General features: G+C 44.6%; 1 long non-coding RNA gene across 1 annotated transcript; it reads left to right on the top strand.

Moving 5' to 3' along the window:
* The first annotated feature begins 425 nt into the window (after positions 1-425).
* LOC127680979 (uncharacterized) lies at positions 426-12,797 on the top strand. Its single transcript, XR_007977046.1, has 4 exons — positions 426-537; positions 1,688-1,751; positions 2,924-3,027; positions 12,225-12,797. It is a non-coding gene; the product is annotated as an uncharacterized LOC127680979 (long non-coding RNA).
* Positions 12,798-15,914: the final 3,117 nt, after the last annotated feature.

Here is a 15,914-nt window from a genome sequence, read left to right as displayed (position 1 = left end):
CCTCTGTTCTTACTATTTTGAAATATGTACTAAATCCCTCCTAGGACAGCCACCCTGTTGCTGTGAGAGAGGACACCTGCCCCCCCTCCAGCTGTCACCCTTACACACGTGCTTTCCGCTCCTCGTGATAGGCCAGGGCCTGAGAAACAGGGCAAGTTGCCAAGGCCAGCTCCATCTGGCTGTGCCTCCTCCCCAGTGAGTGGGGGGACACACTGGGGATGATTGGCATCAGGCAGGGAGCCCACCTTTGGTAGGTGTCCTTGGGTCTCCACAGCCACAGGTGTCCCCAACTCAGTCCAGTCTAATGTGGCCGGAAGGAAGTGGAACTCACTGTAGAAGAAGATGGGTCCCTGGGGGCGGGGCGGGGGGGAGGGGGGGGAGAGGGGAAGCAGCGGTGGCAAGGGCTCAGCCTGAGTAGTTGCCTCTTCTCAGTGGCGTCAAGGGACTCCACTCTGTCTAGGGAGGAGTGAACTATGCACCAAGGCCTCTCAAGCCTAAGGTGGCAGCATCAAGTTTGGAGAGCCGAAAGATCATGAGGTGGGGGATTGGCGGGTGTGTTTACATTCAAATGCAGTTTCAGTCTTAGCTCAGACTTAATTCTCAGTCAATGTGAGACTGGTGAGTCCACATCCTCCTGTCCCCAAATCTTGGTGATTCTCTGACAAAGAGGGCCGGAACTAGGAGAGTGAGAACAAGAGGAGGGAGAAGTGCAAGAAAAAGAAGGGGAGGGGGTGGCGAGCGCAGAGGGCGAGTGTGGAGACCTAGAGCCCAGCCCGGAGAATGGGGCAGTGAGATTGGAAACCGAGAGCACCCTGGCCTCAGCTGGTGGCTATCTGAGGTTAGCAGGCGTGGGAGGGAAGGGCATTCTAAGGGAGGACCTGGAAACCCCTTTTTAGGCTCCCCCACCCCCAGACTTTCTCTGTTTTTGTACACTGGTGTTTCGAGTAAGATTTCATCTGAAGGAGAAATGACTTAACGACTTAAACGTTAAAATGGAAAACTGGACTGACCACAGCACATGAGTCACATGATGTGAGAAACTCTGAGGGAGACTCACAGGAGGAGGGAGATTTTAGTGAAACCTTGGCCGTCCCAGGCCCCGGGGGAAGGAACTGTTCTCTCTGGATCACATCAAAACCTTTTGTAAAATACAAATTGTTTTGTGCAGGAATATGTTTTCCTGTTTCCTGTCTTTTAAAAGCGAGAGTAAGGCATGTAATTAGACTGTTGTTTGAAAACTAAGTCTCCTATTAGATGCTGTACGGCCATCCCAAAGGCTATGAGGCTGCCCACAGGCTGGCCCTGCCAACTAAGCTTGGTGAGCAGACCCAGTCCATTCTGTCGCCTCTCCCAACTGTGGAGGGAACCAGATCAACATGAAGACAGGGAAGGAGTCGGGAAGGTGGGCCCCAGACTGTGCCCACTGAGAACCACCGACCGAGAGGGAGCCCCTCTTACCCATTTTTACTTCTGGAAGGTAAGGGGTTAAAGCGGTCTCTAGAAAGGGATCTGACATGCTGACTGCATAAGCAGAGAGCCAGTGTGTGCCGCCCACTGAGGAGAGTGAGCCCAGAGCCGCTTTCTCCATGTAAGGAAAACCCAGAAGCTGGAATTTTCTGTAAAATACTGGATGTTTAAATGTGTACAATATGGAGGAGCTGGAGACACATTCCCTCTTTCTGTCTAGGAGGCCTCCCAGGTGTCAGAGACCGGAGTGAGAATCGAGAATGTCCCATTTCCTTGGCATAAGGGTAATGTATGCAAATGAGGTTGCACTAATTTGAGCTTAAAAGTTTGGGAAGGTGAGGGAAGCAGAGGCAGTCACTCTCCCTCAGGGCGAGCGCTGCCAACTGTGGGGGTGCAGCCTGGTGGAATCCTCTCACTGGCGCTAGAGGCTCTCACAGGAGAAGCAGATGCCAGGGTAGACAGGCCTCAGGCCACCAACTCAGAAAGAAAGAGCAGAAGAGCCTTGGGCACACACTCCTTCTTCCTCTTCAGAGTCCCCTCTGCCCTCCACCCCCACCTCCCAGGGACCCCCTCATCCTTCTCAGTCCCAGAGAGGAGCCAAGGCTCTGGCCTTCTGTCCTGGACACAATCTCCAGTTTTCTCCCCAGAGAGGACCAGGTTCCTGTTACTCTGATTTCCAGAGAAGGTTCTTCAGTGGGGCCTTCCTTGCCAGGCCTTTGTGGTTTCCCTTCACCACCCCCCTCAGCCTGCTCCAAACTGAGCAGCTGGGGACTTCTGCTCAAGGGTCATATTTCCCACTCTGTGTCTCTTGAACTGACCACACGGAATTTTGTTCCCTGTGTGGTATGTGGGGGAGAGGACATAGTGGTGTTTGATAGAACAAGTATCATAACCACCTCTCCATGCAAAATAATAGCTGCTATTTATTGTGGAACTACTAAGTGTAGGCGAGACACACACGAGACTGTCCCCATTTTATAGATGGGGTAACTGAGGTGCTTAAGGCTTAGTAACTGCCCCCAGGCTCCCACAGAGAGCCGTGAGTGGCAGAGCGGTGGAAATGCCTGCACACAGTGAGCCTGCCCATTGGTGGCTTAGATGATAGCATCCTGCCTCCTAGTGGTCAGGGGGCTGGCTCAGCTCTCCATGGGGTAGGGAGGGCCTCTTTCCAGCTCCACCATCCCAAGGGCCTGACAGCTGATTATTTCAAGAAGTGGCCTGGGACACTCTGGAACACAGGCCTGGGAGCAAATGGAAGCAGCTGGCTCCCATTCTCAGACCTTGTCACCTCTCACCCGTGGAGTGGCCTTGACAGCCTGGGGCGCACAACCTTATCAGTGCTCATCAGATGGAACACAGCGCTCATTGACTGTGTCGGGTCAGGGGCACCTATGGTCCCCACCCTATAACCTCTCCTCCCCCAGGTGGTGACTAACCACTATTCTTTATTATTCAGCCCTACAGATGCAGCATGGAAACCTTTTGTACCTGGGGAAGGGACCCTGGGGACAGGGTAGTGATCTGCACGGCTTGTTACCTGGAACCATTTCCTTTAATTTGGTAAGTGGAAAGATGCAGACAGTGGAACCCTTCAACCCAGCCATCTCTTTCCATTCCCACTAAACTGCAATTGTTTATTGAAACTTGCAGACAAATACACCTCAAAATAGATGTTCTGACCCATTACACTTCCGGGCTAGACACCTGGCACCCTTCTTCTAAGAGTGTGTGTAGCTCTTGCTTGTCACGCCAATTAGCTAAACAAAGGTTTGTTCCCCTCGCCTGCAAACGCACATCCCCCACTCCAAGCATGTGTGTTGCCCGTCGGATGATGCCAGGCTCAACAGGAGGCCTTCCAGTCAGTGATTTTGAGTGGCAGGGACACTCCCTGCTGGGACTGAGGGATCCTTGTGTGGGCCTGACACCCACTATCAGAAGCACCGGGATGCTGATTTTAAAAGGGAAAGTATCAATGCTAACTAACCGCTCCAGTCTACGCCATGAATTTGCATATCCTTTCTCAGCCCAACTCAGACATTGCTTAAACTTAGAAAACAGTTACTTTGTGACTTTCTTTTAGATTTTTTTTTTTTTAATTTAAGAATGGTTTTTATCTTGTAGACAGAGTGAGTTTCAGGACAGCCAAGAAAGGACACAGAGAGAAACCCTGTCTCAAAAAAAGTAACATCAACAAAGAATTTTTATCTAATATACTTTTAAAAATGCACTTTCCCTCCCAACCTTGATGGCTCTTTGAGACCCCAGCATGCCCTGCCCTTCCGGGGACAGACTGCCACATCCCCTCCCTGCCCTGCAGTCCATGTGCTTATTGAGAAAAACCAAATGACTCATCATGGTAAATGCCTGTGTCTACACATGAAATTAAGAAATAACCCTCAAGAGGTGACGTAAGTAACTTCTGATTTTAGCAGGAGCAGCGGCGCCTAGGTAAAGAGCCAAACCATCCTACCATTTAAATATTTGATGAGGCTAGATTGATGACGAAACCCCACTGACCCTTCCTAAAAACTGGAATTCTGATAACGTTATCAAGAACTATGGTTAAAAAAAAAAAAAAGTCTTATGCCTAAGGGACCACGAGTAAGTACATGCTTAAGTGAAACTAAAGAAATTTAATTATGTGTATGAACATTTGTACTAAATGGTTTCTCCGGGAAGCCAATGGGAAATTACAGCTAACAAGAGCAACAGAATAAGGCCTGTTGTTGAGGGTTATTAGCCTAATCACATCATCCAATTTCACTTCCAACCACAGTTGTGTCATCTGTCTGTGTCAAAATAAAGCCATTGTTAAATCTTAATGAGATCAGAAGGGGGGGTGATGACAATGTCTTTCTTTAAAAATGGGTTTCTAACCTAACTTTTCTCCTAGTTCTAAAACCAGTCCAAAGATCTGAAACTAGACTAAAAGAAAGAAAAGAAAAAAAGAAAAAAGAAACTGGGAAGGCAATTCACAGACATTTTTCTTCACAAAAGTCACGACAAAGGGGAAGTAAACAAATTGGTTTCGCTCTCAAAATTTGGCGAGGCAAATCTGTTCCAAGGCTGAGGTGTTCCTCACCAGCTTTAAACCCAAGGTGCATTTTTATAGCCAAGAATCGGGGCCCTGAGACCGAGTAACGGAAGCGCTGACCCAGCCTTCAGTCAGCAGCCGGGATGCCGCTGCTGTAATTTATGGAGAACACATTTTGGTTTTGTCAGGTTTTTAAACAGAGACTGATATAAATTTGAAGAAGGGCTGTTCTGTTAGATCTCCAGGCAGGGTTGGTGTGTTAGTGTTGTTACGTGCCCTTCCTCTGTGTAGAGTGGCGTTCACATCTAGAGTGGCATATTATAACCCATGCCAATAGTAAAAGAGGACACCAATTCCAGATGTGTTCTGAAAACAACCCTCCCTGATGGAAAGTACCATAGTCATGGTCAGCATGATGGTGACCAGCGGCAAGGCACCGGCAAAGGGGCCTGCCCATCTCTGAGCAGGATTCTCCTCCTGCCTTTCTTTGGTGGCATAAGGAGACATGGCAGAGTTATTGGGAAGAATGAGAGGCGGGCTTCATTCTGGGTGATGGAAATGTATTGCTGCCCACTAGAACCTCAGGTTTCATAGAAAAGGGTATTATTATTATTATTATTATTATTTGTGTTTGTGTGTTTGTCAATTATTAAATTGAAGCCTTGCGATCTGAATTCTGAGATCCATATGATGATATAGAAGTGGCAGATCCTGGTGAGGAGCAAGACTAGGGCTCAATTGGTCAGTTAGGGGAGACGGAAGAAGGGTGGAGAAAGAAGGAGCAGACACTATGACAGATTTCCCCTCAGTATGACACGAACCAGGATGTGTCCATGAAAGCATTTAAAAAGGTGACCACAGGAGCCGTGACAATGGCTAACAGTTATGCTACATTCACTAGGCAGTGCACTCTTGATTTCACCCTAGTGTTAGATAAAGGATGGGGCAGTTTGCCAAGGTAAGCGTCATGTCTAGAACAAACTCTATGACATGCCTTGGATTAGTTATCAACAGTTCTATCTGTGCCCACTTGAGTGCTCAGTCACTGTGGCCATGCAGGGTCACATTGCCAGTACACAGGAGAATAAGAATTTGGTCCTACAGTTTAATGTCAAAATCTGTATTCTTTGCCACTATGTTGTGTATTTGCTACAAAATTTTGTGGGGGAAAATTAGTGATCAAAATTGAATGTGTATGTCACGGTAATTGTTTTCACATTGGACCATAGGATGCATGAGTGATTGGCTACAGACAAGAGAAATACCAGAGATCCTAAAGAGAATTCTTTCTACTTTATATTTTCTAAATTTTCTTCAATTATAAGCTATGGTGTTTCTAATGAAAATGACATTTGTTTACATTTTGAGGTAGACTACATCTGTTGTACTATTTTATAATTAAGTGCTGTTTAATACTCTAGACACCATCAGAAAGCTAAATAAAGCCAGAAAGACAGGAAGAAGAAAGAGAAATAAAAATGCTTTGGGAAAAAGCCATGAAACCAGAGACAGGAATCTATGATGACCCTAACTAGCTGGACATTTCACTGAGCAAAAAGACCCATGTCCTTGAAACCCAAGGAGGTCAAATCTGAGGGAGAATACAATGCCAATGGCCACAAGAAAAGTTCCAATCATAAAAGACATTTTATACAGCTGGGCGTGGGGGAATGTAGACTGAAACGTTGATAATAGGAAATTACTGCTCTCAAGCACTAAAAGCCTAGCGTGGGCAGACCATGAGTGACCTGAAGAGAGGAAGTCCCTACCACAGAGGATAATGTAACTTCAAGTCAGTAAGGGAGCTTGCTTTAAAATGAGAAAATGTGTAAAGATAAAAGGTTGCCTGGAAGGTGTATGACTGACAAAGAAAACATCGTAATTACAAGGAAGAGAGCACATTAGCATATTGATATAGGCAACTTCTCTTTCGATCTCCAGCATTATTAAAATGAACACAGGGCAGTTGGTAAAGTTTGCACCAAACAAAAATGCTAAGGAAAAATGTCAGCGAGCAGACAAAATCCCACTTAATAATAACCCCATTTGATAAAAATCCCACTTACACAAGGGCCAAAGTCAATATGGCAGTCTCAGTTACAAGACCAACCCTATCCCTCTCCACTACCCGGAGCAAACCAGTCTCTTTTAAATACCGCAGCTATCGAGGTCTATATTCATAAAGCAACTGCAACTCACATAAAGAAGTAAACTCTATTCAAATCTGCATTCATCTTTACTGGCTTTTCCACTTGTCATAAACAATTTGTAACTAGATATCTATCATCACACCAAGAATCATGGAAGACCTCTCACTCAATAATCCAATTGAAATCCAGGTGATCTATCCAGGGGCAGCAGTTCTCAAATGGGCCATTTTATAACCTAGATACAGGTTAATCACCCTTAGCCTCCTTGGTGGGCCTCACCAGGCTGCTGCTTCCTGCTGTCTTCCCAGCAACCTCCCGTTTTATGGTTAGTTAATTATTCTTTACTAACATTAATGTACTCTGAAACTGGGACCATCAAACAATAAGCTGAAAGAGATGTCAATTTTCTTTTTATTGTTGTTGAACTATTTCTCCCACACTTAAAACACTTTTGTTCAGAAGGACCCTGTTGAATAGGTAAATTCTATGCATTTGCTTTACCTAAGGCTTTTCCTGAGCGCCCAAGGGGATTAAAATAGGCCTCTAAACTATACGATCCTTTGCTATACAAGAAAATCTAAATAAATCAGGAAATCGAAGAGGATGTGGAGTTGAAAAATCATTAAACCAAGAGTCTAACATGGGAAGAGTGTACACACTCCAGGAATTCCTGCACACACATGCCTGCACACTCACTGAAGTGAAACTGTAAGTCTATCCTCTGAACTCCTCGGACAAATGGAGTTAGGGAAATACAACTGATTCATTCCTTCACATATCACATATTTTACTTCACACCTTAGACAAAAGATGTTGAATTAGGATTACAGAGCATGAGATTTTTAAAACATAATGAACAAAAGTGAGCCCCCCCTCAGTTTTCCCATTTGGCAAGTTTTAATAGTTAGAGATGTAGTTACAAATTATGAGAATGTTATAAAGGAATAATATTCTAAGATAGCAAATATTAGGGCAGCTAGGGTAAGAGCCTCTGTGCTCCTTCATCCTTTGAAGGTGGCTGGAGCTTCAGTGGTTCTCAGGATTCAAAGAGATCTAGCCTAGGCAAAGATTTGAAGTGTCAGGTGGGGAGATACCCAGGAGGGCCCCACCTATTCAGAGGCGAAGGGGAAATGGGGGAAGGGTTGTGGAAGGGGTTAACCAAGGAGGGGACTGTGAGTGGATGCAAAATGAAAAAGTACAATAATAAACAAACAAAAATTAAGACAAAAGACTCCAAATGGCATTCTAGGAAAAAAAACCCTAAACTCCTTGTACAAAAGAGAGAGATTATCTCTTTTGTTTCACACACAGCTCCTTAAACTGTTGAGTCACATGCATAATAAAGGGATCCCCAAAGTTGGGCAACAGTAAACGGTTTCTAAAGGTTTATGAGCAATAAATAATCAAGCTCTCATGAATCTCAGGAGTTCCAGCAGCTGTACCCCTGTGGCATCATGTGACTTCACCAGTATGTGTCTCATCATGTGACTTCACCAGTATGTGTCTCGTCATGTGACTTCACCAGTATGTGTCTGGTCATGTGACTTCACCAGTATGTGTCTCATCATGTGACTTCACCAGTATGTGTCTGGTCATGTGACTTCACCAGTATGTGTCTCATCATGTGACTTCACCAGTATGTGTCTGGTCATGTGACTTCACCAGTATGTGTCTGGTCATGTGACTTCACCAGTATGTATCTCATCATGTGACTTCACCAGTATGTGTCTCGTCATGTGACTTCACCAGTATGTTTCTCATCATGTGACTTCACCAGTATGTGTCTCGTCATGTGACTTCACCAGTATGTGTCTCATCATGTGACTTCACCAGTATGTGTCTCGTCATGTGACTTCACCAGTATGTTTCTCGTCATGTGACTTCACCAGCATGTGTCTTGTCATGTGACTTCACCAGTATGTGTCTCATCATGTGACTTCACCAGTATGTGTCTCGTCATGTGACTTCACCAGTATGTTTCTCATCATGTGACTTCACCAGTATGTGTCTCGTCATGTGACTTCACCAGTATGTGTCTCGTCATGTGACTTCACCAGTATGTGTCTTGTCATGTGACTTTACCAGTGGGTCTCGTCATGTGACTTCACCAGTATGTGTCTCATCATGTGACTTCACCAGCATGTGTCTCGTCATGTGACTTCACCAGTATGTTTCTCATCATGTGACTTCACCAGTATGTGTCTCGTCATGTGACTTCACCAGTATGTGTCTCGTCATGTGACTTCACCAGTATGTGTCTCATCATGTGACTTCACCAGCATGTGTCTCGTCATGTGACTTCACTAGCATGTCTCATCATGTGACTTCACCAGCATGTGTCTGGTCATGTGACTTCACCAGCATGTGTCTCGTCATGTGACTTCACCAGCATGTGTCTCGTCATGTGACTTCACCAGCATGTGTCTCGTCATGTGACTTCACCAGTATGTGTCTGGTCATGTGACTTCACCAAGTATGTGTCTCGTCATGTGACTTCACCAGTATGTGTCTGGTCATGTGACTTCACCAATATGCGTCTCGTCATGTGACTTCACCAGTATGTGTCTGGTCATGTGACTTCACCAATATGCGTCTCGTCATGTGACTTCACCAGTATGTGTCTGGTCATGTGACTTCACCAATATGGGTCTGGTCATGTGACTTCACCAGTATGTGTCTCGTCATGTGACTTCACTATGGCCTTTGCTTTGAGTCCACAAACCTTCTCTCCACATAAGGCCAACCAACAATGACCAAAACACTTTGGCTCATATGTGATGCTGTTTCACAGTATGGGGCAGCAGTCTTCTTACCAGATAAGGAGTGTTGTCTACTCTTATCAAAGCATGATAGTTTAATCAAGCCTGGAGTTTAAAAAAAAATTCCTACCACCATTCCTTAGCATATAGGTGTCAAATTGGTATGACTTTGGACTGCTTTTATGTTAGGATATTTAAAATTACTGATTTGAGTTTCTTTTTAAAAAAAAAATATATCTAATTGATTTTGGCTTGGGATTTGGATAGCATTGCCAACCTCTTGTGAAATGGTCCCTTTCGACCCTGTGCTCACACAAAGTGGCAGTCTCAGCACTGACAATTAGAAAACTGGAATATTGATCAACTCTGAAAAACATTAGAGTTCCCATGCCCTACAGAATCAAACTTTCAACCAAGATTTCATTCTTTACTTAAAAGTAAACAAGCAGAGCTATCTTGTTCCAAGAAAAATTTGCATCCATCTTTAAGAAGTGGTATAAGTGTATATGTGGCAAAGAATTTTTTAAAATAAGCTTCTTTATGATTTATTGTCAGCCTGTTTTGAGGCATATGCATACTTCATATGCCCCTTTACCTAGGATCCACTAAGAGCACGTGGGGATGTAGGGCCGAGTGGGAAGTGTTTGAGAAGGCCTGCATTCTCTCACTGTCCTTAGGGCCCGTCATTGTGACTGGCTGAACACAAACCCAGATCCAGAGGTAGGAAATGAGATTCCAAGAAATAAACAGCCACCAAGTCATGTTTTCTGATCACTGCTTACGTGTAAAGATGATGTGTCCCTCATGGTGTGCTGAAACTTAATCTTCATTGTGAAGTGTTAAGAGGGCAGAAATTTAACCTGACCATGGTGTTCAGATGTGGGGTACAGTTAGGGTTAGACGAAGCCATCAGGGTGGAGCCTCTGTGACTGAATTTTGGTGGCTTTATAAGAAAAAAAATAAAAACAAGAGTGACACACACATCCTCATATATGCTCTGTCACTGCCTGTACTGCTTTAGAACATTGCCAGCAAGAAGTCTATGGCCCAGCACTGTCCTGTAACTGTGGAAGCTGTGAGCTACTATAAACTTCTTCTCTTTATAAAGAATTTGTTTCTGTTACTGTAATGGAAGGGCATTCCATTACAGTAACAGAAACAAAATGACAGAGCCACTGAAAAAGTTCCTCCAATAAAAAATCCAGTTCAGAAAACAGATGGAAGCAGAGCTGTTGGAAGCTCCCTCCCATGTCCTCAAGCCTCTCCCTCCCCTCTCCCAGCCCCCCAGCAGCCCAGTGGAACATCAGAAGACCTCCAGGGATCTTGAGAATCTAGTCGAAAAGCTACAGAATTATACATGCCCTGATAAACTGGGCCCGCACAAGAAACACAAGTCTTTCTAGTATTGGGAACAGGTTGATCTACGGGTCTTCCTAGAGAGAAATTTAAAAGCAACTGTAAGGGCAAAGGACAGGGTAGCAGGGGCTGCAAGAGAGAGAGAGACAGTGCACACAGCTGCTGTACTCCCCTGATCAGGCTTAATCTAGGAGCAGCGGTTCTCAAACTGGGTTGTAATCCCTCTACGACTCACCTATCAGATATCCTGCATATCATAGATTTACACCATGATTCATAACAGTAGTTGTGAAGTTGCAATGAAATAATTTTACGGTTGTGGGTCACCAGGACATGAGGAACTGTGTTAAAGGGTCGCAGCATCAGAAAGGTCAAGAATTACTGTAGGAGAACCTTGCCCAAGCTGTGATGATTGGTTTTGTGTCACTATGACACAGAGTCATTTGGGAGAGGGAATCTCAACTGAGAAAACGCATGCCACACATGCAGGCCTATGGGCAAGCTTGTTGAGCATTCTCTTGGATGGTAATTGATAAGGGAAGGCCCAGCTCACTCGGGTGGTGCCATCTCTGGGCTGATGGTTCTGGATTCTATAAGAGAGCAGATAAACAAGCCATGAGGAACAAGCCATGAAGACTTCCTCCATGACTTCCACATCGGCTTGCTCCAGGTTCCTGCTCTGTTTGAGTTTCTGCCCTGACATCCCTCAGCAATGGAGTATGACCTGGAAGGTGTAAGCTGGACAAACCCCTTCCTCCTCAGGATGCTTTTTGGTCCTGTAGAAACCCTACTAAGCAGTAGTTGGGATTTCTACTGTACAGAAAGTAGATGGGAACAGAGCTGTTCTGGGTAAAAGATGCATCCCCCCATGTCTTCAAGTCTCTCGGTCCTGCAGAAACCCTGACTAAGACACAAGCATTGGGCTGGGCTTCCCCTCCCTACTGGATCTGTTAAGCTTCAGCTGCAAAGGGGACAGCTGCCCTGGAGTCCAGGACAGCTCAAGGGCCTCCTCTTGGGAGCAGGTACCTCTTCCCCGCCCCCAAAGATTTCTACCCCACACTTGTTTGCCCTGCAAATAAATTGGCAACGCAGCTGAATTTAATCTTTTGATTCCCCCCTGAGAACCAATTTCTACAAGCCATTCCCATGTAGACAAAAAGATTTTGTCTCACTAAACCTGTTTATTGACCAAAACTGTCGCCTCTGCTCTGACCACTGACCTTATCTGAATATTCAAATCTATCACAGAGCACAAGTTCAAATGATTTTGGTGCCCTCTGGAAGCCTTGTTTTCATAGTGAGCTGATTACGAATGACAATATTATAAGGGCTTTAATTGAGATTCTCCAAACAATTTGCACCCTGGATTTACAAATCTAATATATTCCGAAGTGTGATGCTGCTGACGGTGGGGTTTTGGGTTGTTGGTTTTGTCTTATTTGTTTGTTTCTTTTCCAGGCAAGTAAGCCATGCCTACCATCTCTCCTAGCTTTCCTCAAGCAAAATAAACCTTAACCTTAGTCTGAAAAGAGAACCCCATTCGTATTCCAAGGTGAACCCTGGTCCTGAGTGCTTCTCACCCATCCACCTCAGAAGCAAGTTCAGAGAGCAGCTACATCCACAACCCTCGCTTGAGAGACTGCTCCCCCACTCCTCCCATGGAAGAATACTAGTTCTGATAGTCTGTGTGGCCTTGGGCAAGCCACTTAATTCCTCTTCACCTGACCTCCCAGTAATCAAGAGAGGATAAAATAATTCTACACGCAACTCACAGAATTGATGTTTGGACAGAATTAATTAGTTGGTGTCAAAGGTTTAAAAAAATCAAAAGGACTACCTGAAAATGTAAGCTGTTTTTTATTCAACAGACATATTTTTTTTAAACAACAGAGACCCCCCCCCCCATTGAGTAAACTGTCAATAGTGTAAAAGCCTAATACTTACCGGCACATATGCCAAGCCCAGAAAACTGAGCACTGTTATGAACCCTGCCACACATGTAAGGTGAACCAAGGCTTGGAGTTGTTACAGCAGGAAATGAAAGCACACCCTTGTTATTCTCTAAGACTGACAGTACAGATATAAACTGATTTTACTGAACCTCCCAGTCCCACCCTTTAAACACCCTCCTGCCCCACCCCTTGAACAAAGGTGCAAGCGGCCAGATCTCTCCTCCCATGACCTCAGTGATTTGGTTGGTTGGGAGCCTAGACAGCCTTGGTCTTCCCTTGTCCTTGACCTGGAAGGCTAGCTGACCATTAGTCAGTGAGAACCTGTTCTTTTCCTCCTGCCTTGTCTAATCTTTGGCAACTGATATGGCTACAAAGCTGGCTCTTGAGCATGAAGACACTGTGAGGTGTAAGATAATAGATGCTAGTGAGAGGAATGGGGTCAAAGGGACATCACCCTTACACTAACAGATACAGCCAGTGGCAGAAAGCAGAATGAATGAATGAATGTCTTTGTCTTTTTCTACATGTGCTTCAAGGGACCTGTCGTGCCAAGCAATACAGGCAGTTACGCTCTCAGTTCTCGACTCTGGTAAAATGAAGTACGGCATTCCAAATCAGGTGTAAAGTCCAGCCCTGAAAGAAATGACCTGTCCGAGTGCTAATATTTCAGAATCTCTAAGGTGAACGCTCACTGCTGGTAATTTATGGCTCGGATTGGTTGTTTTCCCTTCAAGACGGTGCATTTAATCAAAGTTAACTGGTGAAAATTATGAAGCCTCCTAATTGAGCTCTCCTGTGGTGGGCTTCCAGGGCAGCCAAGCGAGCGCCACAGAAAACAACAAAATGAATAAAGCACGCTTTCCTCAGGTTCCATTTTCGAATACGACGTCTGGAATGAAGAGCTGGGATCTCCAGGCGGTGATCTTCATGCATAGTATAGTGTTTGTCCTGAATTTCATTGCTTTGAAAAAGAGGCATGAAAAGTCTTGATTTAGTTGGCATTTAATGTGATTTTTATAGAACTTCTGTGATATAATCAGCCGCAGTGGGAGTCGGTGGGGAAACTTACAGAGCAGTAAACCCTTAGCTATTGTTCTCTCTGTGCTCTGATTGGTTTGCTGGGTATACACAGCTGAAAAATCCCAGTTCGCATACACCTACTCTATTTGTAGATACCCATAATGATTGAGCGTGGGCCAGCACCATCCCCTCTCCCAGCCAGCCAACCAGTCAGAATGCAGGGAAGACAATAGGTATGTTGGAACAGCAACAAAGAGTGTGTGGCTGTAAATCACCTTCCATTTCTGCATAGCTGGGAATAGGAACGCACAAGCTATAGGCAAGTATATTAATGTCTCCTGCTCTCCATAAACGAAGAGCTGTGCACAGCAATGCACTCTTGATTGTTATTCCAAGATAGCTTTTTCAGTGTTAGATTCTCTGCTTTTTAATTTTTTTTAAGCAAAGTGTGTATTTTGCTATTGTTTAGAAGCAATCTCTTCCATTTTGTTAGAACCCATAAGCATCTCTTTCCGGCAGACCAACACATTGTCTTTGCTGTACAGTGACTGTGTAGTGATGTGTTTAGAACTCAGACATATGCAGTTCCTAGAGCCCTAAATGATGTCAGAAAGAGCGTGTCATAAACAGCCAGGGACTTCCCGTCATCTAGTCAATTCGAATTCAGAAAATTAACAGAACTGCGTGGAAATATAAAATGAAATACGGTAGCAAAACATTAAATTTACATGTTTTAAATATGCTTGCCCATGCATTTAATTTAGACTTAATGAAATGGTTATACAGAACTAAAACATCAGTGTTATTAAAAACAAATTTGTGGAGAATTAACAACTGTGTGATTCATCAATCTCTACCTATGCCAGAGTCTTTCCTTCTTAATATTGTGTTTTCAATCATTTACTTGTATCTGCTAAAATAATTGTGTGAGCATTTCCACATAGTGAGACCAAGTAGGGTGCTTTTCGGATTTCTGGATAAACCCTGATTGATCCTTTAAACTGTATGAAATTGGCTCCCAAGTCCGGCTGTATCAGCTCTGAATGTGTGTCCCACTCTGTTGGAACAAGGCTAACAGGGACTGCCACAGGCGTTACATGCTGCACACCAAGGGGATAAATTCCGTTATTAACAACAATCAGCAAATACGTTAATATTTGGCAAAGGTTAACATATTTCTATTCTGTTTTCTTTCCCCTCCTATTTTTCGGTCATGTTGAAAAGGCTACACCAGTGAAGGAAACAATGGGAAACAAATTGTTGTAAATGAAGTTTCACTCTTGAGCAGCTAAAGAGATTAATTCACTTAACTACAACTGCTCCGTTACTATCCCAGCTAGCCAGAAATGAAATATGGCACGTGGTACCATCTTAACCCCACAGGTCATAATACTATAGTGATCACAGCAGGGCTGGGCTCGATTATGGAAAACGAGACCCCAGCCAATGCTCACAAACACCCCTGTCTGCCAGGCAGCTATCCTGGTGCTATAACTGTGTTTACCTATTTCCGTGCCTTGATTTCATTACTTAGGACTTCCAAGATGCCATAAAAGGAAACTGAATTCTGGGAGACTCTGGGGCTCTTGCCTGTGAATGCTGTGTTTAGGGAGACCTTCCCCTGCATCCTTAGAACAGGCCATTTAGATCTTCCTTCACCTGCTTTTATGACATACTCTCGAAGCCCTCACCAATGTCAGAAGCAGGGAAGCACTGTTCTTCCCAGGGCCGCTGCCCTAGCTGCTGCTTCTGTCTTGGGATGGGTGATGAATGAGTCTGTTGGCTTGGGAATTGCTGCTGATTCCATTCTACTTGGATTCCCATTGGCTTCTTTTTGTGATGAGTCTATCCTCCTTCCAGTTGGTCACTGATAATTGTTGACATTAGCTAAATGTTAGGCCTTGCTACAGTCTCTGTTCATGGCCAGCTATAGGGTAGATGGGGTAGGCAAGGGTAGACAAGATCAAACACACTGAGTGATTTGGGGGTACAGGCACATCTCAGAAAGCTTTTATTCTCTATTTCATGGGGTCATACCAACAATCTGAGTTGGATATTGCTATCAACCCCATTTTAAGATGAAGGAACTTAAACCCGGGAGCATTCGATGACTTTCCTACCACCAAGCATTAGTTCACAGGAGATTTCTGCCTTGATCACAGTCAATTGGTCCTAA

Source organism: Apodemus sylvaticus, chromosome 3, assembly GCF_947179515.1.
Source record: "Apodemus sylvaticus chromosome 3, mApoSyl1.1, whole genome shotgun sequence".
Lineage (NCBI taxonomy): Eukaryota > Metazoa > Chordata > Mammalia > Rodentia > Muridae > Apodemus > Apodemus sylvaticus.
Note: the sequence above shows the minus strand (reverse complement) of the source record. Positions and strands in the feature narration are given on the sequence as shown.